Raw genomic sequence first — 27,594 nt, forward strand, 5'->3', positions numbered from 1 at the left:
GTCATTCTATTGCCATAGTAGACATAGCCTAAGTCAGGGCTTCCTTCAGATTGAGGTGAACAGGCGAGAACGTCTCCTCCACCCTTCCTCACTTTCAGGCACAAGCTCCCTTTTGCGATAGGATGGAGAAGGAATCACAAAACTCCCATAACTGTTAGCCCTTGTCCAGTCTTCTGGTACCCTCCTGGCATCCAAGAGTTTGTAAATATTATTGCCACTGACTCCAAGATTTCTTCAGCTAATTCCAGCAGTACTCTCCAACCTCACTGATTCGAATTCATTCAAATTGGTCAAAACACAGGCACCAACTCTGGCTCTGCCCCAAGTCCTACCCCCAACTCCATCCAGTCCCTCAAGGACAGACCCCCACCCTGTCTCTCCCTGCCCCTGCTCTGCTCCTCCTCTTTCCACCCAGTTCTGCCCTTTCCCTTGAGCACACCAGATCCTCTCTCCTCCTCCCAACCTCAGGCATACTGCAAAAGAGTGGATGTAGCAGCCAGGTGGCAATGTTCCCACTAATCTTTTCTACCCAGGGGTGGATTTTTTTCCATCCATGGGCAGAATATATATTTTTAAGTGAACCGAAGCATGTGTGAATGTGCACCAGCAGTAGAAACAAAAACCTACCAAAAACCTAATAAGCTGGGTGGCATTGGAATTTCTCCTGAGTAACTGCACTATCTTCCAGGGAACACTGGTGGAGGGAGAAGGAAGTGTTGATCCATTGGCCTGCTAGTGGGCAGCAGGCATTGGTGGTGGTGGGGGGGGGGGGGGGGAGAGTGTGTTTGTGGGTGCTGAGCATCTACTAGTTTTCCCACATGGGTGCTTCAGTCTCAGAGAACCCACAGAGCCATTGCTTATGGGCCAGAAGATCTCTGACTGTTCTTTACTTACTCCAATATGCATTCCTTCCCCTTTATTGTCTACGGATGCATTCCTTCCCCTTTATTGTCTACGGTAGTGTAACCACCACCAGGCGGATTTGAACCTGGGACCTCTGGAGCTGAGTACAGGAGCCTCTACCCTCTGAGCTAAAAGCCAGCTGGCTCCCAACTCATCCTGTAGGTCTCTTGGTCTTAACTGTTGCTGTCATCTAGGTACCACTTGCATTGCTCAGTAACCACATTAGGGCTATGTCTACACTGCCAGGTTGTTGTGCCAGAAGTATGCAAATGAGGCTAAGCTTGGAATATCGCCGAGCATCATTTGCATACCTAATGAGCCACCATTTTGCAGAAGAGGCTCTTGCGCTAGAAGGAGCTGTCTACACTGTCCCTTCTTGCGCAAGAAAAACATTCTTGCGCAATGCCATTATTCCTGAAAATAATCAGCGTAGCGGCATTGCACAAGAGGGTTTTTCTTGCACACAAAGGGGCAGAGTAGGCAGCTCCTTCTAGCGCAAGAGCCTCTTCTGCAAAAATGGCGGCTCATTAGGTATGCAAATGAGGCTCGGCGATATTCCACGCTTAGCCTCATTTGCATATCTCTGGTGCAAGATCGCACCAGTGTAGACATAGCCTAGGTGTATGGCTTCCAATAGCTTCACTAGTCAGCTAGAAATGCTATACTTTGCGAGAAGACTGAAGCAAAGTAAGTATTGAGGAGCTCTGCCTTCCTATCATCTTCCATTTCCAGATTCCCCTCTCCAGAGAGCACCAGACCCACACAGTCTTTGACCCCCCAGGTGCTGGTGGCTGTGAGCAGAGAAACTGCACTGCATTGCTTCAGCCCCTTTCTGTTTCCTAGATGAGATCTCTGGGCTGGCTTTTCCTAGACTGATGAGAGCTGGGCAGCAAGTGGGAGGAAGGTTCAGAGAAGGGCAACTAAAATGGTTAGGGGCTGGAAAAGAGGAGACTAAGGGGGGATATGATAGATGTCTATAAAATCATGAGTGGTGTGGAGAAAGTGAATAAGGAAAAGTTATTTACTTGTTCCCATAATACAAGAACTAGGGGCCACCAAATGAAATTAATGGGCAGCAGGTTTAAAACAAAGAAAAGAAAGTTCTTCTTCACACAGCTCATAGTCAATCTGTGGAACTCCTTGCCTGAGGAGGTTGTGAAGGCTAGGACTATAACAGGGTTTAAAAGAGAACTAGATAAATTCATGGAGGTTAAGTCCATTAATGGCTATTAGCCAGTATGGGTAAGGAATGGTGTCAGAGGGTGGAAATGGATGGCAGGAGAGAGATCTCTTGATCGTTACCTGTTCAGTTCACTCCCTCTGGGACACCTGGCATTGGCCACTGTCGGCAGACAGGACATTGGGCTGGATGGACCTTTGGTCTGACCCAGTATGACCATTCTTATAGTCTTACGTTCTAGGAAAGGGGTGTGGAAATTGGCCAGTGGAAGGTCTTACATGGTATAGATTCAGTCACCACAAAATACATTTTAAATGGAGTGTTGGCGCTAGAACTGCTACTCTAGCTTTTAGCAGGACCAGGGGACAGGCCATGGTTTGGAGAGAATTCACACATCACATGATTGCTATATAATCCCAATTACCTGAAGTTTTATGCACATGAAGTGAATTCCACACAAGGTGCTTTACAAAAACTAATTTATCCAGCCTATCTGAGTTATTGTAACCAAAGGCTCAGTGAATACCTTATTGTAATCAGAGGCACAGCGAATAAGTGACTTTCCCAAGGTGACTCAGATTCAGTAGAAGCACTAGAAACCCTAAGCATTGTGATTTCCAGCCTCCTACTGTAACAACTCTACCGACTGGAATGGCAAGCTCTAATCCTTTCTATGTACTGCAGGCATGCTGGGATGAAGGACAGAAACATTAAAATAAAACTCCTCAGATGCTTGTAAAAACAACTTATTTTCTTATGTGGAAAATACGTACATTCATACAGATTTTCTGTGTGAATCAGCTGCTGACACAAACCATTTGCGGAACCATTCATGAAATTAGAACAGAAGCAGTAAATGCATTCTCAGCTTATTGTTCCAGCTGATACCATCTGAATGGAAGCCCAAAGGCATAGTCTTTCAAATACAAGACATTCTTTTTGTTAGTTTCCATGAAAAATGTCCAAGATACAAAGATATATTACCCACTTCACTTATAATTGACATTAGCATGTTCCAAATGGCATAGAAATAATATTTAAATGCTCATCAAAAATACTATGAGAGCATGCTAGTATATCTGAGAAAAGTTCTTTAGAAATCCTTTTCTCATCCAGACATATAGTTATTTCTTCAGATTTTAAACTCATCACATGACTTTCTTAAAGCTTAGCCTTGAATGTAGAATCAGCATATTTTTTTTAATTTATGAAAAAATTATAGAAAAGAAACTCTCAACCATTAATAACATTTTCTTTTAAAATGTATAAAAAAGTTACTGAAATCCATTTATTTGGATTAGGGGAATACTGTGTATATGTGAGTGAATGAATGAATGAATGAATGAATGAATGAATGAATCTGAACTTGGGTTTAGGAATATAACTTTAGCATTTCTTAAAATTTTGGAGTGTGTGTGCGTGTGGCTTAGGCACTCTCCTATGAAAAGTTCTCTGCTACTTGGAGACAGATTACACCCATTCCCTGCACTGTTGCACTGCAGGGAATGGCTAGTTCTATCTTTTGCTATAGGGCACTCACAAGGTGGGAAGAATAATTTAGCTTTACATATAGTACATTGGGATCACTTTCACAGTCACTGAAATGTAACCATAGCCAGTATAGAAAGTAACAGCTGTTTAATAGCTGAGAGCAAATGACACTATTTCCCAGGAAGATGTAAGCCCATAGTACCTCTCACTGTATCCAGGAGGTGTGCTGCCTGCCAGAGACAATGCTACCGAAAAGTACCAATTCCTTTCCCTCTGCCCCTCCACTCCCTTGTGCCCCCACCAGGTACCATCTGAGAAATGTCACAGCTGAGCCCACTGATAAAAAGTCCTCACCTACAGACCCCTCCACCTGACACAAATACTTACCACACACAACACCACAGGAACTCAGAAACCTACCTCTGCAATAGGGATGTTAAATATTGGTTAACGGAATAGTCGAGTAGCCTCATGAAATTTTATTGGTTAGTCAACTATTCTATAGTCCCTGAGGGTGGGGTAAGCAGCCAGTGTATCAGAGGCAGCAGTGTGGGGTGCCAGAAAGAAGCTGGTCTGCAAGAGGAGCCAGTTTAAAAACCAGCTCCCCACATAGACCTTGTGCTGCTGCTTCTGAGAAGATGGCAGCAGTCCCTGTGTAGGACGGGGGGGGGGGGGGGGATATGGGCTCCCAAATCCAGGGTGAGCCAGGACTAAGCCGGACCGCCTGCCCTCCCAGCTGCTAATACACTTTAAATGCAGAGCTGCAGCAGGGGTAAGTCCTGAACCCATTGCAAGCAAGGATTGAGCCAGGCTGCTGGCCAACTTGCTAAAAAATTTACTGGAACGGAGAGGGAGAGAGGAACTCATTCACTTGCACATCCACTAATGTAGCATATGCCATCAAGTGCCATTCAGCAATGTTTCTCTACCATGTATATTGGCCAAACTGGGAAGTCTCTGCATTAAAGGATATATGGACACAAATCAGACATCAGGAATGGTAACACAGATAAATCTGTAAGGGCCATTTGAACCTCTCTGGACATTCAATAATCAATGTGAAAATAGCCATTCTTCTACAAAGGAATTTTATCACCTGATTACAGAGGGAGCCTGCTGAAGTGGAATTCAATTACAAGTTCAACACTATGAACTTGGTTTTGAATAAAGATTTTAACTGTTTAACACACTACAAAGGCACCTTCCCAACCTTTGATATTTGTATTTCTATAACACATGATATGAATGGGACACATCCAGCCGGATTTAATTAGCTTCATTAACACAGATCTTACAATTGACAGGTAACTTTTTTGCTGTTATATATACTCTGGATTCTATAATTTCCACTCCAACTCATCTGATGAAGTGGGTTTTACCCATAAAAGCTCATGACCTCGTAAATTTGTTAGCCTCTAAGATGCCACAGGACTGTGTGTTGTTTTTAAAGAAGTCTGTTCAGAATAATATTCATAAAATGCTCAATATTAAAACATCTCTGACAGGTTAGAGCACTGCATAGGCCACGGGGCAATGGAGTCTGTCAGCTCTGGTTGGTATTAACAAATTAATTCTTGCCTGACTGTGCTAGGCAACCTCCATAAAATGAATGGAACAGCTCCATTCCAAGTCAATAAGATATCGCACTAAGAATAAGCACATGGCTTGTCCCATGCACTTGCACAGGAGAATAAGGGAGTAGAAGATGCCTGCTTAAGTAAACCACACTACGTGTATGGGTTACACAGGTGTGTGGGTTACCCTTACACTTGCTGGTGGGATAACCTGGGAAAAGTACGTTCTCTGAAGCTGCTACTCCACCCCTCATGCAGGAGTCATAGGCAGGAGAGGGAAGCATGCAAATCTTGATTCCGATGGCATTTACCTGGCAAAGGACTGGGGTAGATTACTTCCTCCATGGAACAAGGTGGTGCCAAAGACGGAATTGTAACTCAGACTTGTTTAGTCTGACTGTTCCTCAAGGTAAGTTGTATAATTACAATCTGGCCCTAAAGAAGCATTAACTGGAAACCAGAAAGTCCATCAATGGCTATTAGCCAAGATGCTTGGATGGAACTCATGCTCTAGGTGTCCTTAATCTCCAACTGCCCACTTCCCACTCGATAATAAGGAATGGATCACTCAATAACTATCCCCTTCCTTCCTTCTGAAGCATATGGCACTGGCCACTGTAAGAAGATGGGATACTGAGCTAGAGGGACCATTGCAAGGTACCCTCTAAGTTTTTCCATCATTGGGTGGAATAAATTTTGTTATCTGCACCAAGAAGTGTGCACATGTGCACCACCACTAGAAACACATGCTGTCTACTGTGAGCAGCTGTGGGTGCTCTGCTAATCCACTGGATAGCACCTGAATTTCTGCTGGGCTGTTGCCCAAGCACTCAGTTTACAGGGAATACTGGATCATTAGTTTGATCCTGTATCTGTCCTTAATTTTTAACTGGACTTCAGATGCCCGGACACTGAATTTTTCCATGACACTTACAGATGACCTTTCCAGTTGTGTAGTTGAGAACTGGTTGGTGAAGATTGCATGACTATTGCTAATATTATAACTCTTCTGGAGATAAAATGAGGACTGTGTTCTCCTGCCTATCGATCCAGACCCTTTTAGAAACTCTTTAAATCCTCTAATAAAAAAGAATGCTAAGACTCTGAACTCATAATTTCAGGGCCTTTGAGCATTAGTAACGATATTAATAAAACCAGAAAACATCTTTGCTTTCAATGAGAAATTTTCTGATTTTTCTTTTGTTTTCTTATTTTGGGGTAGGGCAAAGATCCATTTTTGCACTTTTTAATAGACATGTTTCTAATGTCCAGTATTGAGGTCAATAGCATGACACAAATGTCTATTCAATATAATGAACAAAGAAGAGGCAATTAGGTCTTTATGGGTAAATGTGATCTCTGTAAAACTGCAGAGGTGTTGATAAAAATATTTTATAATTATTTCCAGAATGTATTTGTATTTTACTTAAAAAATCTCCAAAGGAAATTGTATTGTTCTATTAATGTATGCACAAAACTCCCATTAGCTTTCATTGAACTTCAGCTTTCATAATGGAGAGAGGTAGATAGTGGTCTTTCCCAGGGTTCTGTTCTGGGATCAGTGCTGTTCAAAACATTCATAAATGATCTGAAAAAAGGGGTAAACAGTGAGCTGGCAAAATTTGCAGATGATATAAAATTACTTAAGATAGTAGCTAAGTCCCAGGCAGACTGCAGAGAGCTAGAAAAGGATCTCTCAAAACTGGGTGACTGGACAACAAAATGGCGAATAGGATTTAATGTTGATAAATGCAAAGTAATGCATATTGGAAAACATAATCCCAACTGTACAAATAAAATGATGAGGTCTAAATTTAGCTGCTACCACTTAAGAGAGAGATCTTGAAATCATTGTGGAGAGTTCCCTGAAAACATCTACTCAGTGTACAGTAGAAGTCAAAAAAAGTGAAAAGAATGTTAGAAATCATTAAGAAAGGGATAGAGAATAAGACAGAAAATATTATATCACCTCTATATAAATCGATGTCACATCCGCATCTTGAATACTGCATGTAGATATGGACATCCCATCTCAAAAAAAGATATACTGAAATTGAAAAAGGTTCAGGAAAGGGCAAAAAAAGATTAGGGGTATGGAACAGCTTCCATATCAGGAGAAATTAATAAAACTGGGACTTTTGGAAAAGAGGCTACTGAAGGGGGAATATGATGGAAGCCTATAAAACCATGACTGGTATAGAGAAAGTAGAAAAGGAAGCATTCCTTCTCATAACACAAGAACTAGGCATCACCAAATTATATTAATAGCCAGCAGGTTTTAAACAAACAAACAGAAGTATTTCTTCACACAACACACAGTCAGCCTGTGGAACTCCTTGCCAGAGGATGTTGTGAAGGCCAAAATTATAACAGGGTTCTAACAAGTGCTAAATAAATTCATGGAGGCTAAGTCCATCTATGGCTAATAGCATGAATGGGCAGGGATAGTGTCCTTAGCCTCTGTTGGCAGAAGCTGGGAATGAGTGACAGGGAATGGATCATATGATGATTCTCTGTTCTGTTCATTTCTGCTGAAGCACATGGCATTGGCCACAGTCGGAAGACATGATACTGGGCTAGATGGACCTTTAGTCTGATCCACTGTGGCTGTTCTTAAGAACTGTGTGTTCATAAAATCTAAGCGTATTTACTTTTTTCCCCTTACTTTTCAACTAATCATGAGAAGTTTTGCATCAAAGAATATTAGAAATGAGCTATGGATCACAATTTCAAACCTTAAAGCATACTAAATGCTATAGCCACAAAATCTATATAACATGCAAATAAGTAAAGTTCAAATTCTCCATATCCATAAAATTATAACATTAGGAGAACTAATTCATTTTATAGTTTGTACAATGGTTAAATTATAATGAAAACATACTACTGTCCCATGCATAGAACATTTCAGGCTTGTCTCCAGGCACACACAGAAAAATTATTCCAAATTAGCTAAAAATGGGTATTTATAGTGAATTAATTTGTTAAAATGCATTAAATCACTGTGTGGACAGATTCATAATTATCATAACCTTCATTCAGTTTAGTTTAATTCACTTTAAACCTTTTAAATTGAGAATTAAGCTCAGCTAAATTAAGGCCACTTTAATTCCGTTGGCTGGTCTACCTTAAGAATTTATATCAGCTTTGTCTCTGAACTTCCTTGCCCCAGAGATACAATAGCTATAGGAACCTAGCCTCTGGTGTTGACAGTGCCAGATGGATGGAAGAATTCTTCTGTCGACCTAGTCCTTCTACATGAGTAATTAGGTCTGCTAAACTATGTTATTCATGACTGTGAATTTTTAACTTCTTGACATACTGGGGTATATTTCAACTGTAGTCCAGCTCTTAGTTTGCTAGGATTAACTTTCCAGAATGACCCCTAGTATACGAGCCCTTATGGGGCTATGAAGTAAGCATTTTTCAGTCAGATTGATTTTGATAGCGCGTTCTAAAATTCAGCCATGGGGATGGAAAACTGAATTCAAGGGTCAATGAAAAAAAAAAGGTAAATATAATTGCAATTTCTTTGCAATATGCATTTTGACGCTCATACTTCCGACATTGTGACAATTTAATAGGGAGGTCTAGACCTAAGTCTCCTCATAGAAATTGATTGTGTTCCTAATTCTCTATAGACTTTGTGGATGATTATGGTAAACCATTTACTAGTGATATGTAAAATGAGGTGACAGACTTAGCTCATTTTTGTGACTGCTGTGACTATTTTACAAAGGTGGCAGGGGTTGCAGAGAGGAGAGAACAGCACTAAATGAAGATTTGACATAATGTGATGCCCTTTCTAGCATGAGGTTTCAATGAGAAATTAGTTTATTTAAGAGTAGAGGGAGACCTGCATTGTATCAAGTGCACTGCAGCATGTTTAAACAATGAATGGGAGGGTGCCACAGTATTATATGCTTCTCAAGAATTTTAAAAATCTAATTATGGTGAATACAGTAAACTTTTAACACAGTACATTTTTATCTGCTTTTCAAATTATTGTCTTTGTGGAGATGCCCTTCACAAGGGAAAGTGAAATTTGTAGGGAAACACTTTAAGGCCCCAGTAGATGTACAAAACAACATGGGGACTAAGAGAAGACTTGTAATTTCAAAACAGGATTCCATGTTTCTATGTTATTCCAAGTGCAGGTTATCAGGCACCTATCCTGTGGGCTCCTCAGGAGAGGCACTAAGCTCCTTTAATTCCCATTGCTGCAGGCCCCAGATCAGCAAGGGTATGTCTGCACTTGCCCCCTAGTTCGGACTAGGGAGTCAAATGAAGCATACTGAAGTTGCTAATGAAGCGCGGGATTGAAATATCCCGCTCTTGATTAGCATATTCGCAGCCGGTCACCATTTTAAAATGCTGGTCGCCGAATTAACTCGCCGCATGTAAACATGGTAGTCCGATACAAAACCCTTCCCTCGAATTATCTGTTGCTCCTCATTGCATGAGGAGTAACAGTTAATTCGAGGGAAGGGTTTTGGATCGGACTACTCCGTCTACATGCGGCAAGTTAAATCGGGCGACCGGCATTTTAAAATGGCGACTGGCCACAATATGCTAATCAAGTGCGGGATATTTAAATCCCGTGCTTTATTAGCAACTTCGGTATGCTTCATTTGACTCCCTAGTCTGAACTAGGGGGCAAATATAGATATACCCCAAGGTATTAAAGCACAAATGCATGTTTAAAGTTAGGCATATATTCTTCATAACTTGCTGAATGGAGTCTTTAATCGAGAGTGAAGGATGCGGAGCCTCCCCTTGGGAAGGGCTGAAGACTTCAGTAAACTACATCCTAGAACAACATAGCTGTCTTTTTTTGTAATATTTTGCTTGCAACAGAGATAACTAAAGCAAAGAGAAACTTGTCCAGCCCATGTTAAATGGAAGTGCAAGAGATAAGATACATCTACCATTTCCCATATTCTGCCTTATTCTAAGTAGGGATGTTAAATTTAGTTTAATCAACTAATTGACATGTCAATTAGTTGATAAGCGGGGGAGCTGTTGTGGGATTAGCTCCCGACTCCAGGAGCTAGCCCTGGTGCGTCTCTGCCTTTTAAATGTATTAAGAGTTGGTAGGCTCTTAATACATTTAAAATGCTGAAGCGCAGCAGAGGGGACCGGGCATGAGCTGGGCCAGCTGATTCCTGGCTTGTGCCAGGTATTTCCCACTGCGCTTCTGATTTTTAAATGTATTTAGAACCGACTTTTTCTTATCGGATAGTCAACTAGTTGCTTACATACCTAATTCTAAGCACATCTTCGATGAGTGCTAGAACAGCTTTTATAGTGGGAATACTAAAAGCCATTGAACCAAACTGTAAACTCTGTATGTAATGGAAAACACTCCAAGGTGGCAGTGGGGAGTGTTGCAGCATCTCCCCCTCTCCTGCACCCCTGGTTCCAGAACCTAGGCCATCGTTCAACTTGTCCATTGAGGGGTCAGTTTAATGAAGATTTATACTGGGATACTTGAAAATAATTGTATAAATAAAGTACTGAGTTGTAGCCTTTGTCCTAGGCAAAATAATAATCATTTGCTGCTTTAGGTGAGTGAAATGGATTGGCTCTGAGGATTAAAGCTGAATCAGGAAACCAGTAAAACATATTTTTCTGTAAGTGGATTCCTGCCCATCTCATGAGCCCGAGGTATTGTAGAGAGCGGTCAACTAAAAAGAGCAAAGTGCACATAGAGTCAAATTCTTAGCTGTTGGAACCAGCATAGCTCCCTTGACTTCAATGGAGCTATGCTGATATACACCAGTGGAGAGTCCGACCTTTAGACTCTAATCTTGTTAAAGTAATTCCTTAAACTAATGATCTTCAGTCAGCTTGAGAAGCAAAGGCTGCTCCCATGTTAGGAAATCTTGGAACTCATTCAATTCACTAATGAAGTGAACTCAGAGTCCCGTCTAGAGCTGGGCAAAGTTTGTCATGCAAAAAAACTCTCTTTGGAAGAAAAAAAATGCAGATCAGATACAGGCCCATACAGGCCCACTGAAACAATTTGCAAAATTAATGTTGTTAATGTTAGTGAATAGATTTTGTTAAAAAAAATAAGAAATGTGGACATGTCAAAAGGGTTTGTTTCCATATTTTCAAAACATTTTGTTTTGGCCACCCCCATTTTATTTTAAAAACATCTTCCAAGTTTCAACCTCCTCTCGCCCCTCAAACCAACACTTTTTTTTGACATTGTAGTTCCCAAACATTTAGGGTGTGTCTAGACTACATGCCTCCTTCGACGGAGGCATGTAGATTAGCCAGATCGGAAGAGGGAAATGAAGCCGCGATTAAAATAATCGCGGCTTCATTTACATTTAAATGGCTGCCCCGATCTGCCGATCAGCTGTTTGTCGGCAGATCGGGGCAGTCTGGACGCGACGCGCTGACAAAGAAGCCTTTCTTCATCGGCACAGGTAAGCCTCGTGAAACCAGGTTTACCTGTGCCGATGAAGAAAGTCTTCTTTGTCGGCGCATCGCGTCCAGACTGCTCCGATCTGCCGACAAACAGCTGATCGGCAGATCGGGGCAGCCATTTAAATTTAAATGAAGCCGCGATTATTTTAATCGCGGCTTCATTTCCCTCTTCCGATCTGGCTAATCTACATGCCTCCGTCGAAGGAGGCATGTAGTCTAGACACACCCTTAGAAACATTTTCCTTTTAGGTTGAGCCAAAATATTTTTGTCAGACCTATGTGGGAACTAAATATTCAGTTATTTACAGCCGCCCTTCTTGTTATCCTTTACAATGTTTCAACTATCGTAATTATGATAAAGCAAAGTGGAATGACAGGTCTGAATACTGCCATTAAGTGAAACGCATGGAGTTCCCTTTGACTCAGCACAGTGGCTCGGCTGTCACTGGTGGCAGAATTTGGCTCATGGAATCTACCTCTAGGAATGGGCAGCTACAGTATCACAAATGTCTTGTGTGGAGCAGCAGAACTAGACTCCGAGAAAGAATTATTCCTTAGAACTCTGCACAGTCTTTGCAACTGCTAAGGTCAAGACCCTCACGGCTCAGCCTCCGTGGCTCACTTTTGGCTGCTCATCAGAGCATAGAAAAACCATGTGTGATTCAGAGTCACTTCCAAATGCCAGCTAATCTAAGCATGTAGTAAAGGCAGCCAAGGTATTTTATCAAAACAAACAAACAAACAAACAAACAAACAAACAAACAAACAAACAACCCCAAAAGCCAACCAACCAAACAAAAACCCGCCACAAAGTAGATTTAAAGTGCTGAACTCATGTCCGTGGGCTTGTGTGACATCATACACTTTGATCCTTCCCGGACTAAAATACAGAGAAACACAGGTTCTGCTAGGAAATAATCAGTCAAAATGACTCCTTTTAAGGAATGGATACCCAGTGATTTTGGTCTTCTCTGTCCAATCAAGTAGTTAACTTCTTCATTTTAGCTCTCCTTTGTAGTAAATGGGTTAAAGTAAGTTACTTCACATGTTCAGACAAGGGAAAGCCACCTCTTTGAGAACTAAGATAAATGCTGTAACGTCAATTCAAACCTCAGAAAGCTATTTACACAGTGTCATTTTTCACTCTACCACAGCAGGATGTAATGAAAAAACGACACGTTATTGATGATTTGGCTACCCGCTCTCCTAAAAGAAATTGCATGGGTGCTTTATGAAAAAGAAATAGCCAACACAATCAATGCCAGACAATGGTTTGAAGCTTCCTTTGCCATTTTGGTCTTCGCCGGAATGCCACTAGACTCCATGTCCAAAACAAACTCTTACACTCCATCTGTCACGTTATCAATATGAAACTATCATCATCTCTGTTTGCACACAAGCACCATGTGGATAACATGAGTTTTCTGTCCTGTTGTCATTTTCTTTTTGATGTTCAGAATAGTTGAGAAATAATTAAGGAGGTTCAAGGCAACCAGCAAACCCATCCTCGAATCTGTATTAATCCTCTTTAACTCAAGACACATCTAAACTGTGAGGAAAAGTAAATTTGCTTTCTCTTTCTTATCTGACTTGTGAGTTTCCCTTACTGCAATGGTACAGTTATAATATAAAACTGTAGTTAAGATAGTCAGAATTTCCATTGAGCAAAATCTTCCTAATTTTAGTGACTTGAGAAGAAGTCTTAAAATTTTACTCTTTAAAACACAGTGTTGCAGGTTTGGGGAGCAAATAGCAATTAATATAACTTTCCTCCCAGAAAAGCAAAGTTGTTAAAAGCTCTTTAAGAAACAAAAGTTTCAAAAAGTCTCTCTCTATAAAAATTTTTTTCCTGCAGGACAAGAGAGTGACATCATCATGTCATCTGCATCCTCATGCTGCCAGCGCCCGCTGCCCACCTCCACTTCAGTCCTCAGCCACTTGCTCTCCTTCAGCCTTGGCACCGTCCCCTCTGGGCATGGGCTGCTCCAGCTCCACGTCTTGGAGGCCTGTGCTGTTGGGGAGGAGCGGCTAGGATTGGGTCCCCTCTGCCATCCAAGCCCACTCCTCATTTCCCCCCGGGTGATACCAGGCCCCTCTGCCATCTGAGCCTGATCCCTGCCCCGGGTCAGCCTGCATCTCCTCTGCCATCCGAGCCTGACCACCCCCGTTGAGCTACCCTGCATCCCTTCCGTCAGCTGAGCCCGACCCCCACTCTGGGCTGCACCAAGTACCCTCCCTCATCCGAGCGTGATCCCCCTCCGGCTGAACTGTGTCCCCTCTTACCTCTGAGCTCAACCCTCCTTCCCTACCCCAGCTTCCCATCCCGCACCCTCACCCGCTCCTGCCCCTCGCCCCAGCCAGATACCTACCCCCAGCCTGCTCTTGCCTCCTCTCCCTTGGTTAGGCACCAAGCTTGCTCCTGCCACCTCCCACCTGGTCACACACCTACCCCTAGACAGATGGGGGTTGGCGAGTGTAATGAGCAGGGGGCACAGCCCCCTAGTAAAAGCTGAACAGAAAAATCTCTGCCTCTCTATCACTCAGTATGCATCTTGTAGAGAAAGCAGAAAGCTGTACAAATATATATCCTTGTTTAAAGTTATAGGTCAAATTTTAAGCTCCCTGATATGTTATTATGGAATATGGACCTACTTGCTTAACTTAAATAACCAATCTGGCTAAGAAAATACACTCAATCGCGTAAGCAAAACAACAAATATAAAAACTAACAGCTTGGCTGACTGCTGCTCGTTTGAGATTCTTTAAGAAACTAGGTTTTTTATGGTTTTTTTTAAAAGGGAGTGTACATTACACTGTCAATGTAAAAATAAGTTAGATTTCTAATAACAGGCCAAATTCTTCTTAGTCTATTAATATGAGCAGTCAATAGATTCATTATTCTGAATAAAATGAATTGCAGTAGGATAAAACTAATAAAGTACAAGTTGGCCTCCTAAATCCAGGACTCTGTGGACCAGGAGGACCATGGATGTTGCTGGATCAAAGAGCCCCAGCAGCTTGGAGTGGGAGACAGCTGGGAGTTTAGTGGCCTGGAGCCCCAGCCGTGGCCAGCTGTGGCAGGGGAGCCCTGGTTCTGGAGACCGCCGGCTGGACCGGCAGAAGTGTGGCTAGCAGCAGTCTGGAAGCGGCATCCCTAGGGAGCTCCATGCCCAGCCCGCAGCAGCATATTAGAGTAACTCTGGTCCTGGGGCCAGTGGGTTGAGGGGGGACAAAGCCCAAGCCCAGTGGCAGCGGGGCTGGAGCTGGAGCTGGAGCAAGAAATCAGAAATGGCTCAAAACATGCGTTGATGAGGTAACTTTAATTTATATGATACTGTGCCATTTCTTATATGTTTCAATAAGCAGTATATTTCTTTACAGAAAAACCCTATTCAAGTGACAAAGGGAGTCTCTGTAGGTATGGCTACACTAGCCACCCTAGTTCGAACTAGGATGGCTAATGTAGACATTCGAACTTGCAAATGAAGCAGGGATTTAAATATGCAAGGAGGAGTAACGGTAGTTTGAATTAAGAGTGTTAATTTGAACTATCTACCCCATTCCGCGTGTAGCCGCGGGCAGGTAGTTTGAGCTACCGGGCATTTAAAAATGGCGATGCCCGGGAACATACAAATGAAGCCCGGGATATTTAAATCCCAGGCTTCATTTGCAAGTTCGAATGACTACATTAGCCACCCTAGTTTGAACTAGAGTGGCTAGTGTAGCCATACCCTGTTAGATCCTAGGCCTGTTTTGCCTATGGAGTGATGTCAAGGGTGCTGTGCTTATGCACGACTGGATTCCTTTCCAGCCCCTGGCTGGTGAGGTAATCTGGGCAAGTCATTTAATTGGTGACTCAGTGAAGAAAGGACACCAAGAAAGAGCTGAAATATCTGATTCAACTTCAACCTCAGAATGTGATTGATGTTCTTCTTTTAACAGTATTGGTGAAATGTAAGTGTCAAATGATTTAGGGATTCCTGTTTAGTTGAAGTGCTCAATAAACCTGTAACTATAGCAGAGACTAGGCGGGCATGGAAAAACTAGAGAATACTAGACATGTAGGTCTGGAAGGGACTTAAAAAAGTGATCTAAGCTTGTCCCTTCCCACTGAGGCAGTATAAAGTCTACCTAGATCTTTCCTCACAGGTATATATCTAACTGGTTCTTACGTCTATCCAACTTTCCTGGGTAATCATTCCAGAGTGTAACTATCTTTATAGTTAGAAAGTTTTTTGTTATATCCTACCTAAATCTCTCTTGGTGCAAACAAAGGAAATTGCTTCTTGTCCTTCCTTCAGTAGAGAGGCAGAACAATTGATCACCATCCTCCTTATAACTATTTTTCTTACTTATTTGAAGACTTAATTCCCCTTTGTCTTTGTTAGACTAAACATACACACTTTGTGCCCAGTTCTTTCAATATTTCCTACTAGGTCAGGTTTTCTGAACTTTTAAACATTTTTGTGGCTCTTCCTCAGACTCTCCAATATGTTCACCTCTTTCTTTTTAATACAAAACTGGAAACAGTGCTCCAGCCATCACTGATGGCATAGGGAAATCCTGGGGACCATGGTCCTCAGACTTTCTGAAAGTGGCTGGACCTCGTCTGCCCACTTTTCATCGTGGTCTCCTCTCCCTGTTCCTCCTCTTCCCCCGATGCCCTGTTCCTCCCAGCCAGGCTGGCAGCTGGAGCCCAGATAGCAGGGGTGGCATGCTGTGGACCCTTTACCTACTCAGAGTGGCTGAAAGTAGCCCCTGGGTCATGTACAGGCAGGTAGAGGATCCATGACTCCTCACAGTTGCATAGCCACTCAGCTCTGACCATGGTTGGGCTGTGGCTCCAAGGTCCCATAACCCAGCCAGAACAGGCTGGATAAGAACCGTGTGCTCAGCTGTGGTGATCTGCAAACTCTCCACTTGCCCAGAATAGGAGACACTGGTCAAGGGATGCTCTTGGTGCCCCCACCTCAAGTGGGTGGAGGGTCTGCGGCTCTCAGCTTGCTCTTGCTTTCATGTTGGCTGGAGGTGGGGCCCCATGTGGAAGAGGCAGGATGGGGGTGTGGCTACAGAGAGGACAGAGTCCCTGGTCCCACCACTTTTGGGAAGGCTCTGCCTGGGATGATTCCAGCTGAGTCCTCACTACCACATAGTACAATGTAACTGTTACCACCCATGTCTTGCATATGGGCCTCCTGTTAGTAACATCCCTCAGTAATATTTGCCTGTTGTGCCACTGCATCACAGTGTTGACTCTCATACAATTTGTGGTCTTCTGTGTTTAAGTAACACAAAGGAGTCAATACAGTGAAATCCAAACATCAATGCTGACACTATGGGTAACATTTCCAAAAGCCAAGCAAAGCGAGTAAGGAGCCTAAGTAACTTTCAGTAAGATATAGGCTCATGCAGTGCTTTTTTTGTGATGGTACTGCCTGGTACACAGTACCGGCACCTCCAGACGCAGTTCCAGCACCTCCAGTCACAGCTCAACAACTTTTTCCCCTGGAGTATCAGCACTTTTTTTTTTTAAACAAAAAAAGCACTGGGCTCACTCCTCAATTACTTTAAAAATTGGACTTAGGGACAGATGCCTAACTTCCACTACCTTTAAAAATCTGGCCCTCATGCACATTTGAATATACTTATCCTTAGCTTGCCCCCTCAAGTCTTCATAAGACAGAAGTAGAGGTTGAACCTCTCTAGTCTGGCACCCTGGGGACCTGACTGGTGCTGAACCAGAGAATTTGCCAGACCATGGAAGGTCAATAGTGCCTAACAGTATTACCAACACTTCCACTACTTACTGGGCTCTGAGAAGACATTTAGAGGTAAATTAGAGCTAAGTAACAGCACAGAACACTGAAAGAAAGGACTGGTGGATGTAAACAAACTTTATGGGACCATGAGAATCTTGGCTACACCCATGTTAAGTGGACATCCAAGTAACTAAAATCATGCAGGACCACAGATGTTGCCAGACCAGAGAGTGCTAGACTAGAGAGGTTCAACCTGTATACATTTACAAAGCAATGTACCAGAACTCTAAGCTCCGCAGTACCTATGTTTAGTGAGTAAACAGAAGAATATCAGTTTGAAAGTTGCATTTCTTTGTTTTCACCGGTTTTCATTAAAAAAAACCTTCTGGACATGAACAATATGGTTTTGTGTTTGTGCATGTGCCTGTGCGCTCATATTTCACAGAGCTTGTCAAAGCTACAACATAAATGGGCCCAACTGGGAAAATTCCCATGAAGATAGCAAGCATGCCGGGAGTATCTAGGTCAGATCGTGCTGTAACAAAGCGCACAGTGAAGGCCCCTTTATAAAGAAACTTGTTTAATTAAGATAACAGATGTTGCTATTATACAAGTCCTTGTGAGCGGCTGTTTAATTGGAGACTTTCCCATTCTTTGCTAGCAGCTCTGAACACCATTTATTTTTTATCCCTTTTTTCCCTTACAAATGAACTGAATAAACAATTCACATACTGTATGTTCCTACAAAGGAGAGAGTTCTAATGGTAAAGGAGCTTAACATGAGCCAGAACGGGAGGAGAGTAAATTTTTTTGGCATATAAGTAAAGTTAGTTTTGTGTTCCACTGTATGTGTGTGTCTGGTAACAGGGTCAGTTAATTCAACGCCTTTCAGAAAACATTGGGAATTTTGTAGATACTGTACTAATTATTTTAGCAAAAAATTAACTAGTTTGGAAATGCACAAGCTCTGGTTTTTATATCAGCAGGCAAACTGAGTGCTGTAACTGTAAAAGCTCATGGGACTCGAGGTCTGTTGGATGGAGACAAGGATGAATGCCTGCAAAGCACAGCACCAGGTCTCTTGCCATTTTCTCTGCTTATTGCACAACTCTACATCTGAAAAAGGAAGACATGATTTCACACTTACCCACACCTGGAGAAAGAGAGTATGTTAAAATCTAAGGCTGCATAAGGGCCAAATGTGGTCATCCCCTTCATCGGGATAGAAGGTATTAAATCATAAATGAATCACTATAATTCTGTAGCGGGGCAGGGGGTGACTAGCTGTGAACCGTCATGAAAGCAGATCGGGTACATCCTATGTGCTGTGGAGCTCAGCTCTGTAGTGCCTGTCTTCAGAAGCCATACACAGCAGGAGTTAGGAGGTGGAGAGCAGTGAGTGGATCCATCATTATACAGTTCCACTGTTCTAAATTCTTTCAGAGAGAGGATATATAGTGCTCCATGTGCCACTAATGTTCTTCAGTTACAGAAACATCAGAGGAATGGCTGCACAGCAGCCCCACCACAAACCCTGAGGCTTTGGGGAAAATTTCCTTTAGCTAAACCCTTCTTGGATCATCCCCGCAAAGGTTACTTACTGGAGCTATGCAGAAATGTCTGGAGAGTCGCATTTGCCATTTAGACAGTTACTACAAATTCTGTTTTTTGTGATTGGCCATGAGAGAGGGTTACACTTTGATACATGTGCAGCCAGACCGACATTCTAAAATGAATACTACTATTTAATACAGTGCCTTTTATCTGAAGATCTCCCAATGCTCTGCAAACATTCATTCAGCCTCATAATCCCCTGCTCGCCAGTGAAGTGGGCAAGTGTGATTAACCCAGATACTTAGGCATTTACATTGATGAAAGGAGGGAGAAAGAGAGTGTGGCATAGGTCATCAAGAGCAGAACAAGAAAAAGAACCTGCAGGACCTATGCTCTAATTCTTGTCTTATACTCTTCCACAGTTCCATGATTTCACACCAAGGATACATCTAGACTACAGGCTTTGGTCGACAGAAGTTTTGTTGACAGATACTGTCAACAAAGCTTCTGTCGACAAAGAGCATCTAGACTACATTCAGTTCTGTCGACAAAGCAAACTGCAAAGGACAGTGTAGATGCAAAGAACAGTGTAGATTCAATAACACCTTCTGTCGACAGAACTCTATCAACAAAAGGCATTATTCCTCATAGAATGAGGTTTACAGCCATCCACAAAACTGCTGAGTTCTGTCGATGTTATGTCGACAGAATTCAGCGGCAGGGTAGATGCAGGTATAGTTTCGTCGACAAAAGTCCACTTTTGTCGACAAAACCCTGTAGTCTAGACACACCCCAACAGCGAGGTACATTCTGGGGAATAAGAGCAGTTCAGACAGAAATCTTCTTTCTATATAACATTGCAAACACACACACAAAATGCAATAAGGTATTTAGAGAAACACCAACCTTGAGGCTTCAGGGAATTTGGTAATGCAGATTAATAAATCATATTGTGCTAACTACAATGCTCCTTTGGCTGAACATGCCGAACCTTATCCATTTAGTGTATATAGTACTTCTTGCAAGCTTTTGGGACTGTGCCATGTTATAATTATCTGGGATGTAGAAAGTTATGCTAAAATGAAGGGGGAACGTATATTTTAAAAAGATTTTGCTATATGCTTTCTGATATAACAACATGGGTCCAGGTGGATAATTACACTAAATTATAGCATATTTCGTCTCAATTTGGAATATGGACATGGTTGTGAGTGAACATCAGAGCTTTAGTTGACAGTTCTCTATGTACCACCTGGATTTTTCTGTAGTCACCCAGAACCTAATTCTCTCTCCTTTATATTGTAAACCAAGGGTAAGCACTACAATCACTGATTTTAGTGGAATTACTTCTGATTTACACCAGTAAAAGCAAGAGCTGAATCAGGCATCTAATTGTAACAGAATAAGTTCTCTGCAGGAACCATACTGTAATTAAAAATAAATGTAAAGCTTGCTATAATAAGACCACCTGAAACAAAGATTTTAAAGCAGAAGTTTAGATAGCAAATCTAACATTGTAGCATTAGCTGAAATTGAATTATTATGAAAGGATTAAGAAACACCATTGGAACAAGTTTGTCATGACTCCCCCCACCCAGTCTTGTTGACCAACAGTATATGGGATTTAATGATAAGAAAAAATTGTTACAAATAGGGAATAAGTTGAAACATAAAATAACTTAATCAAAAACCTGCATTAAAGATGCAAGCGTTTAAAAAAAGTCTCCCCTGACAATATGAATCTCCTCTTTCAGACCAGCTCCCCACTGGGGTAACAATTAAGTCCAATGACGTTCTCCCTGATTTACACTGGTGTAACTGAGAGCTGTATCAGGCCCAGTGACTGAATGTGTCTCAGTTTCCATTGTAACCATGATTCAATTCACATTTTCTTCTGACCACAGTTTTCATTAACTGTTTCAATATTTACAGGCCTGGCTCTGTTTCAAAAAGGGTGGGGGAAGGCAGAAGAAAGGCAGGGCCTAAATCTTCTCTCTTCCCCCTATTGCACTGGGATCTGTTGATTATGTTCAGACCCTGCTGCTAGTCTACAAATACTTATGAAAAATTAATTAATTATATGGCCAAATTGTTTGAGGGAGGGGGTAGTGCAAAAGTCTGCAACCTACTATTCCTTATCCAGAGACCTGGCATAAGATAGAACAACTCTACATTTAGCCAGGTGATCAGAGTCCCAAGAGTCTACTCTGAGAACCAGGAATTGCCAAAGTCTAGAATGTCCTGGACACAGCCTTTGGGTATGTCTACACTACAGAGTTTTTTTCAGAAAAACAGCTGTTTTTCCAAAAAAAACCCCTTCAATTGCGTCCGCACTGCGATCGCTTTTGTCCGAAAGAAAATCGAAAGAACAGAGGTTTTGTTCTGACATTGGTAATCCTCATTCTATGAGAAAGAATTCTTTTCCTGAAAGAGCTCTTTCAGAAAAAGGCATGTGTAGGTGGGGAAGAGGGAGTTCTTTCAAAAGAAGAGGACAGGGGAGAAAGCACAGGTGCCCAGGTGGCCACTCCATTCATAGTAATCACAGCTGAAATGCGAGATAGCGTCCAGTCAGTGTGGATGCTCTCTTTTGGAAGATCTCTTTCAGAAAAGTTTCTTCTGAAAGAAGCCTGCAGTCTAGACATAGTCTATGTTGAAGACTCGGAAGATGGGAGCTGTTGTGGTAGCACAGCATTAATAAGAGTTACTCTAGTGCAGTGAAATCCTCCACTGGGCTGCTTTAGCCATATTTAAAGTTTCCCACAAGGATTATGTTCTCTGTTGCATTTAGAAAATGTAACAGGCTCTTGGCAGTGAATAATGCATTTGACCATTCGGGTGGCACCAAGTACAGGTAATGAACTCTGGATCCAGAGCTATGTAGAAGCGGTCCTTATTTCCAAGGATGAATTTGCAATATAGCTATATCTATGCTATAGTTATATATAATTTAGCTTCTGGAACCAGGCTGCTAACATTACTTTGATGCTGTTGTGCCTCTAAGGCAGGATTTCCATTATAATGGAGATGAACTACCTTTAATGACCGCAATAATATAATTGTACCTCAGGGCAGAGTTCCTAATAACACAATGGTACAGCTCTCAAACACCAGTCAGCAATACCTCCAGGGCAGGTTGTTCATTAAGGGCACAGTACACAGTAGTTCTACCTCCAGAGAAAAATACAAAACCTAAAGCAATAAAACTCTCATTTCTAAGATAGGCTGCACCTTCTGGGCAAACCACAAGCATCACATTTAGCTCTGCCTCCTAGATAGCAGTAGCCTCTAGAGCAGGATTTCCAGTAGCCCACAGTGTATGTTATTTTTGCCTTTAGACAAAAATAAGTAGGAGTCCTGTGGTACCTTAAAGACTAACAGATTTATTTGGGTGTAAGCTTTCATGGGTAAAAATCACTTTGCCAGGGCATGTCTACACCAGGAAATTATTTCAAAATAACTTATTTTGAAATAATAGTTCCCAGAATAACTATTTCAAAATAGTGTGTCCACACTACAGGGAAGCCTTGAAAGTAGTCCAAGGCAGGCTCCCTTAATGTGGATGTGCGACCTCTACTTAGAACCACAGGAAGCACTGGGGAGTAATTACTTTGAATGACCTGAGGAGTACAGTAATTATTTCGAAACAGCCGAAATGGAGCATTCACACTACTGCTATTTCAAAATAACTATTTTGAAAAAACCATTATTTCTTGTGGAAAGCAGGAGTAATTATTCCAAAATAACCAGCCTGTTATTTTAAAATAAAAGGGTTGGTAGTGGGGAGTTATTACAAAATAACTCCCTAGCGTAGACCACATCTTAAATGCAGCCCCTAGACATTGTTCCCTAATATTATTCTCTTGTCTGCAAAGTCACAAGAGCCTAGAAGTAAGAACTTGAACAATTGCCATGACATGGCAGAATTCAAAGCAACCCAGGGATCTGGCACATTCACACATCTTATAATTCCTCTTGGAATTAGAAGGGCTGTCCACATCAATTAGTTTTCACAGCATCGGAACTGAAGCTCAGTTAGGAAAAGGGCTTAGCAGTTCAGGTACTCATCCAAACTTCACAAACCTACAGTGCTGGTTAGACTGGAAATTTTGTGGAAACAGCTTTTCTCATGTGCTACCCTAAACTTCTGGCTCCAGCCTCCAATGAAAATATCTCAGCCACTTGCTTTTTTTCTTCATAGATTTCAAGAATGGATTGCCCTGATAAACTACTTTGACCTACTTAATACAGGCCAGAGAATTTCACCAATCAGTCCGGTATAAAGTTCAGCCAATTATGGCCGAGCAGAAGCATATCTTTTAGAAAGACATCCAGCCTGGATTTAAAGGCACCAGCTGATGAAGGATTTATCACAAGCCTTTGGACCGTTGGCAGTTTTAGTCTCAGTCTGAACCCAAAAATTCACTCCAGCTCTGGCTCCTTTTGTGCGTGGTAAGAGAGATGCAGCGGCATAAAGGGGTTTAAGATGGGCTGGTTCCTGTCAAAGAATTCCTTTGGCACAGGCACTGCGGAAGACATCTATAAGACTATACTATGAGTAGGGTTGCCAGATGGTTTAACCAAAAATACTGAACCTCTCCCCCCCCCCAAAAAAAAACCACTGATGAGAAAAAAAAGGGGGAGGCCAAAGTTGTTGAGCAAAAAACAAAAACACAAAAAAAGGACCCTGACAGTTATTGAGAAAAAAAAATACAAAAATAAAAAGAAACCCAGCATCTTGTTTTCTTACTCTGTGTCGGAAAAGAGCTCCCCTGCTCTCTTCCGACACAGAGTAAGAGGAAGGGGGGGGGGGGGGAAGGAAGGAGAAAGGGGTCCCGGAGGGGCTCGGTCAGAGGGAGGAGGGGGCCGGGCCCAGTTGCTGAGTGTGTGTAGAGTTGCCAGATGTCTGGTATTTTCACCTCCTGGCAGAGAAAAAAAATCAGAAAATAACTGACATTTTAGGTGTCCAGTATTTTCTGATTTTTTTTTTACCGGACAGGAGGTGAAAATATAGGACTGTCTGGGTCAATACTGGACACCTGGCAACCCTAACTATGAGGGCCTCTTGCGATCCCTGGGATAGGGATGAGCTGAGGCAGGATGGGAATGGCATGGCTTCGCAGATTTTGAACCATGCTGCTGCCCCATAGGGTAGCCCAGGGTGGCTGCGGCAACTTAGATGGGCTCCTAAAGCTGTGTAAATTACATGGAGGGGAGGAGTTGATCCAGCAACTGGACTGTGAGGATGCAAAAATGGCTTATAGCTACTTTAGCCTCCCCTTCCTCTGGGGCAGTGAGTTCTGTGCTGAGACTCCTCCAGGCAAAGCAAACAAACAATCTCACTTTTGGTGTGCCAGGGTCAGATCAAATATGCCCACAAGGCTTCTGTATTAAATTGCCTATTTTGATCTAAACCACAGTGTGTGGAAGTCTGTGTGCTTGACTTCTAAAATGAAATGTTAGATTGAGCAAGGGGATCAGGCAGTTTCAACACCTTCCTGCAGGGCAGAGACATCAATCAGGCCTCTGATTATAACTCATCGAGAATCAATGGGTGTAATTGCTCAAACAATGGAGCTGAAGCAATTGCAGGGGCATTCTCCTGGAGAAGCCCTGCTGACGGGTCAGAAGTCAAAGTTCCCCTGAGTCAATGGCTCATCCTGGTGACAGGGGAAAGGCACTTTAGTTTCACAGCCAAGAGTACACAAGGGAGTGATATGGCCAGCATCTCTTCTGTTTTTAACTGCAATGCACAATGTAATGCAATGCACAATGTATGCGTTTTGCAGCTGAACACGAGGTGGACTTTCAGTTTAAGATCTAGCTGACTGGAAAAAAAACCCAGGCTGAAACACTAAAAGATGTCACACCTTGGCTGGTAAGCAGAGAAGCTATTGACCAGTATGGTAAGTAGTGGTAGAAATGTAGCCGTGTTAGTCTGGTGTAGCTGAAACAAAATACAGGACTATGTAGCACTTTAAAGACTAACAAGATGGTTTATTAGATGATGAGCTTTCGTGGGCCAGACCCACTTCCTCAGATCAAATAATGGAAGAAAATAGTCACAACCATATATACCAAAGGATACAATTTTAAAAAAATGAACACACATGAAAAGGACAAATCACATTACAGAACAGAAGGGGGATGTGGGGGGGGGGGGGGGGGGAAGGAGGTGAATGCCAGTGAGTTAATGATACTGGCATTCACCTCCTTCCCCCCCCCCCCCTACATCCCCCTTCTGTTCTTTAATGTGATTTGTCCTTTTCATGTGTGTTCATTTTTTTTAAATTGTATCCTTTGGTATATATGGTTGTGACTATTTTCTTCCATTATTTGATCTGAGGAAGTGGGTCTGGCCCACGAAAGCTCATCATCTAATAAACCATCTTGTTAGTTTATGGTAAGTAGGTTCAGAAACCGAGACAAACGGGCTGGAACTTCTGGGCTTTGGTAGAACGAGAACTGGATCAGCTCTATTCCTGTAACTTACAGGGAAAACCTATCTAGCATAGCCTGAAGGGAACACTAGCCAAACCAAAATGTGTACAGAGGCTATTTGTTTCTAAGATCCATTTTTCTTGGACACATTGTTCCAGCTGTAAAATAAGAGGTTCCTACAGAGAGGATCAAGCAGATGTTCAAAATATATGTGGACATGCAGAGTGGTAACTGGTTAGTGTATATGGGGTAGTGAACTTAGGTCCTGGTCTAAGGGCTTGTGTATATGGCTGGTATGCTTGAAAATAGGCTAGTTAGTGTGCAGCAGGCATGCGCACTGTAGAGCCACACAATGGCTAGCTGCATACTAACCCATTGCATAGAGGAGCCCTAAGAATGGGAGAATCGCATATTTCCACCCCAAAGCAAGTGCAAAAGACTAGAACTGAGCTGGGTGCGCTTAGAGAACCAGAAAGAGTATAGGAGCACAGACAGTCATGCTATGAAAAACTGAAAAGCAGGATGTGGGGTGTAGGGTGAAGAAAAACCAACTCTCAATGGTTTAAGTGCCTTTTAAAAGTCTGAGTTTGAAGTTCATTCTAACAATAAATGAAATGTTGCCGAAGAGAGAGTTTATCTTGTATTCAAGCAGCTTGCAATCCCATTGATAGCCTATCTGCTGAGATGTAGAACTGAATATCTTGTACTAATAAATACAATATGTGACTCTTAGAAGGAAAATTGTCTTTTTAAAGCATTAGGTCTGGGAGAAATAATTGGAAGAACTTTAATTCTACTTGGGTCCATACAAAAGAATGCCTTATGATGCCATGTGTCAGATCTTGCATTAGTCATCATTATCTTTGCTATTTCTCCACAATTGCATCTGGCTCTTGCCTGGGTCTCTCCAGTGACTATGGGTTAGTTACATGGACCATATGTGATACTGTGATTTTCTCAGACTTTTACGAATGATTAGTTAATATATCACAATTAATCTGTGTCTTGTTGAACCATTCATCTATTAATTTTTTTCCCTACTAGAAGCTGAAATGATGCCACCTTTATAAATAGATGAGCAATATTTTGGTGAACCACCCTTGCTTAAATTCAAATGGCCTCTATTACTTTCTAGCTCCAAACATTTCAGATTAGCTGTTCCGTATGTAAACTTCTTTTAATAATAACTATAGGAGTCAAAGTACAGTTTTCATGTTTTAATTCATATTTTCATCTGGGAGGATAAAGTTGAAGTCCAAAGAACTGAGCTTAGCAGGGTATCACAGGCTTTGTCTAGACTACAGCGTTCTATCAGAAAAAGATATGCAAATCGCAAACTTCAATTTGCGTATCTTTTTCTGCTTTTCTTCCAAAAGAGACTTTTCCAACAATTGGTCTACATTGGGCCAAATGTCAGAAAAAAAGCCTCTTTTGGAACATCCCTTTTTCCTCGTAAAACAAGGTTTACAGGGATGCCGAAAAAACACGACTGCTTTTCCGAATTTTTTTTTCAGAAAAGCAGATGTGTTCCTTGGATGCAGCAGAGCTTTTCCAGGGTACCTCCGGTATCCTGGAAGAGCTCTGTAGTCTAGACGTACCTTTAGTGAGAGTACATCTTTAGATGAGAAAAGTATATTTGTGTTCATTGCCTTCTATATAGTAGCCTTCTATCCAAACAAACCTACCTTCATCACTCCCTTCTTCCCTCAACTCTGCCACCACACATCATGAAAAAAATGTGCACAGGAAAGCTTATCCAGACACAGAGTTTGATTAGAGCAGAATGCAAGAAGAGTGAGCTCACAATTCTCAGACAGAAAAGGCTTTATTGTTTAACATTTTCCATTCTCAACAGCCTTTGTCTGAAGAACAAGGTATCTTAGTTTTAAAACCCAATATATCTTGAGCCCTTTTTTTATAACTTTAACTTAAATTAGCCTTGTATTCTAGTTGATACAGGTAGTTCTACATTTCATCCACAGGATAGGAAAACTTGCACCAACTTTAATGAGATCAAAGAGACAGTGAAGCCAAATGATTGGCCAATTGAAAATGGTCTCTCAAGAGTTCAAAGCAAAGAGTACATAATGCAAGAGCTTAATAAATAAAGGTTAGATACTGCAAGCGAATGAACAACTTCGTCTTACCATCGAATTTCAGCATCTGGCCATAAATTAACCTAAATTCCAACATACCATTCTACTGATAACGAGAATGGGGTTATTACAGGTTAGCAGTTCAGATAAAACAAAGCATG

General features: G+C 42.0%; 1 protein-coding gene across 11 annotated transcripts in view; it reads right to left on the reverse strand.

The window, feature by feature from the left end:
- Window positions 1-27,594, reverse strand: part of LOC102454172 (contactin-4) — a 749,532-nt gene that overhangs the window by 91,710 nt on the left and 630,228 nt on the right. The gene's annotated exons all lie outside the window — the stretch shown is intronic.

The sequence above is a fragment of the Pelodiscus sinensis genome, chromosome 11 (genome assembly GCF_052426305.1).
Source record: "Pelodiscus sinensis isolate ZL-2025 chromosome 11, ASM5242630v1, whole genome shotgun sequence".
Lineage (NCBI taxonomy): Eukaryota > Metazoa > Chordata > Testudines > Trionychidae > Pelodiscus > Pelodiscus sinensis.